This window comes from Hyaena hyaena, unplaced genomic scaffold (genome assembly GCF_003009895.1).
Source record: "Hyaena hyaena isolate Hyena2069 unplaced genomic scaffold, ASM300989v1 scaffold_256, whole genome shotgun sequence".
In the NCBI taxonomy this organism is placed as follows: domain Eukaryota; kingdom Metazoa; phylum Chordata; class Mammalia; order Carnivora; family Hyaenidae; genus Hyaena; species Hyaena hyaena.
Genome location: NW_024080885.1, coordinates 2,072,797 through 2,075,923, shown reverse-complemented (window position 1 = coordinate 2,075,923; position 3,127 = coordinate 2,072,797).

The following is a 3,127-nucleotide window of genomic DNA, read 5'->3' as shown; positions in this document are numbered from 1 at the left end:
TAATGTTGTGGAAAAATGCACAGGCCTGCATTTGAGCGCGAAAGCCACAGTCTAACCTGAGACTAACAACGTTGTATTGTTTATGTATTGCTATACAGCACACTTACTAAGAACTGGTATTCTTATTATCTTTGATTTTATGGTTTAGGTGTAAACCTTAAGCAGGGTGGGGTAGAGATAAAGGGAGAATTGCAAACACATCCTAAACTTTTCGAGTAGTCTTGTTCTTTATAGTGGTACTGGCAAAGTGATTCTCAAACTATGTTAGATGTATTACAGGAGTGAGCAAATGAGCCCAAGAGTTAATGTTGTGAAGACCCAGGGTTCACCCTAGACATGTGATTATAGAATGGGTGGAGGAAACATAAGGAAGAAGAAATTTTTCTTCTATCCTCTTAAATTCAGCAGCTGAGGACCTATAAATTAAGCTGACAAAAGAGTGGCGCCTGGGTGGCTGAGTTGGTTGAGCAACTGACTCTGGATTTCGGCTCAGGTCATGATCCTAAGTTGTGGGATCAAGCCCCATGACGGGCTCTGCACTGAGCGTAGAGCCTGCTTGAAACTCTCCCCCACCCCTCTCCTCCACTCACACTCTCTCTCTAAAAATAATAAATAAATAAATAAATAAATAAATAAATAAACTGACAAAAGATAGACTAACAAGAAAAAAAATTAGTTACATACATATATACCACGGAGAATGAACCCTAATGTATTCTATGGACTTTGAGCGATTATGATATGTCAAGATAGGTCCATCAACTGGAACAAGTGTACTACTCTAGTGCAGGAGCTTATGCATGTGGGTGTGGGGGGCAGAGGGTATACAAGCACTCCATACTTTCTGCTTAGTTTTTTTCTGTGCATCTAAAACTGTTCTGAAAAAAAAAATTAGGTCTATTTAGCAGGAAATCCAAAAAAGAGACATGCTGATTTCTTCAAAAATGTCAAAGACCTAAAAGACAAAGACTATGGAAAAGTTACAGATTAAAGGTGGCTAAGGAGACATGGCAATTAAATGTGACACCTGACATTAGGTTGGAACCTGTACTAGAGGGGAAAAAATATTCTGTGGAGATTACTGGGCCAACTGGCAAGTTGGTATACAAATAGACCAGATAAAAATATTGCTTCAAGGTTATATTTACTACTCCAACCAAATGTGTCTACATATTACTGTACAAGTTTTCTTTTTGAATCCTTTGCCATTCCTGTTGCCCAGAGGGCTTTTGCACATCTAATCTCATCCTAACTACCTTCCAACTTCAACTAACCACCCCATGACCACCCAGAGAACTTGGCTGACCATTTCAGGCCTGAGTGATCTAATCTTGCCATGAACCCAGAGAGGCTTTTTCTGCACTGCTTACATTATGTTTTTAGAACCTTGTGTTTTCAGGGGTGTCTGGGTGGCTCAGTCAGTTAAGTGTCTGACTCGATTTCAGCTCAGGTCATGATCTCACGGTTGGTGAGGTCGAACCCCACATTGGGCTCTGCAGTGACAGTGTGGAACCTGCTTGGGATTCTCTCTCTCCCTCTTCCTCTGCCCCTCTCCCTGCCCTTCTCTCTCAAAAAGAAACAAACAAAACCTGGTGTTTTCAGTCATCTTCCTGTATAAATGCATGATATTTTTCCAACTAAACTTCAAAGACACTAATATAGAATTGTTGTGCTATGCTTCTTTTTGCCTCTTAGACCTTTCTTATGATAGATGTTCACTATAATTAATTTATTGGACAATTGTGTATCAAGCACCTATATGCACTGGTCTTTATAGTTTTTATAAAGACTAATTTATACAGAGATAAATTAGATATGGGGGTGCCTGGGTGGCTTAGTCGGTTGAGCGTCCAACTTTGGCTCAGGTCATGATCTCACAGTTCGTGGGTTTGAGCTCCGCGTTGGGCTCTGTGCTGACAATTCCAGACTCTGTATTTTCCTCTCTCTCTGACCCTCCCCTGCTCATACTGTCTCTCTCTCACTCTCTCAAAAATAAATAAAACATAAAAAAAAGATAAATAAGATATGGTCCCTACATTAAGGGATTTATAGTTCTATATGGGGATCCACACTGTAAACAAAAAATTTTAAATGTGCACAGAACATAAAGGAAAGAATAGGAATTGTCCCAAGGAAGAACCAATGGAGTAGTTGACACTTAAACTGAGAGTTGAAATATTTGTAGGTGGTCACCAGGTGGACAGGAAACTGTTGGCAAGGTCTTAATATGGCATATAGCTGACACAGTGTATGTGGTGCAGGAAAAACTTCTGCATAATCTCCAAGTCTGTGCTTCCAGACCCTCAGTGTGACAGCTGAAAGCCTATCCTCCACCATCCCTAATGCTCAAATGCACAATGACAGGGAGATGGAATGGGTGAGCCCAGGAGATTAAAGCCACTGCTGGACACAGGAGGACCTAGAGTGGGTCAGGCAAAGTTTCAGGGTTTGCCATTAAGAAGAAAAACAAGAAGGGGCGCCTGGGTGGCTTAGTCGGTTAAGTGTCCAACTTTGGCTCAGGTCATGATCTCAGGGTTTGTGGGTTCGAGCCCCACGTTGGGCTCTATGTTGACATCCAGCTCAGAGCCTGGAGCCTACTTCAGATTCTGAGTCTCCCTCTTTCTCCCTCTCTCTGACCCTGTCCTGCTCATACTGTCTCTCTCTCAGAAGTAAATAAAAAAACATTTAAAAAAAATAAAAAAAATCTACTGTGTAACATCTACACAGTAGATGTACATTTGAAAAAGAAAAAAGAAGAAGAAGAAGAAGAAGAAGAAGAAGAAGAAAAACAAGAAGGAAGCCTTGATCTTAACCAAGACTTTGTAGACAGGCCATGAGGTTGATACAACGAATCCATCCTGAGAACAAGCTGTCAGGCAGCTGGGCAGGCTGCACACAGTGGTCGTGTGCCCAGAGAGGACAGGCTGTGTGCATTCTATGTGGACAGACTGATTAGACCACAAGACATGACGCTGATAAAGGAGGAAATCAGGCAACTGAAAAAGGGAGGGGACAATTCAACAGAAGACCTTTATTCCATCAATAATCTTTCATGATCGTTGATGTGTGGGATAACTGATTCTTTTAAAGAACAGTCCAAATATTCTGCTTTTTTGGCAGAAAAAAA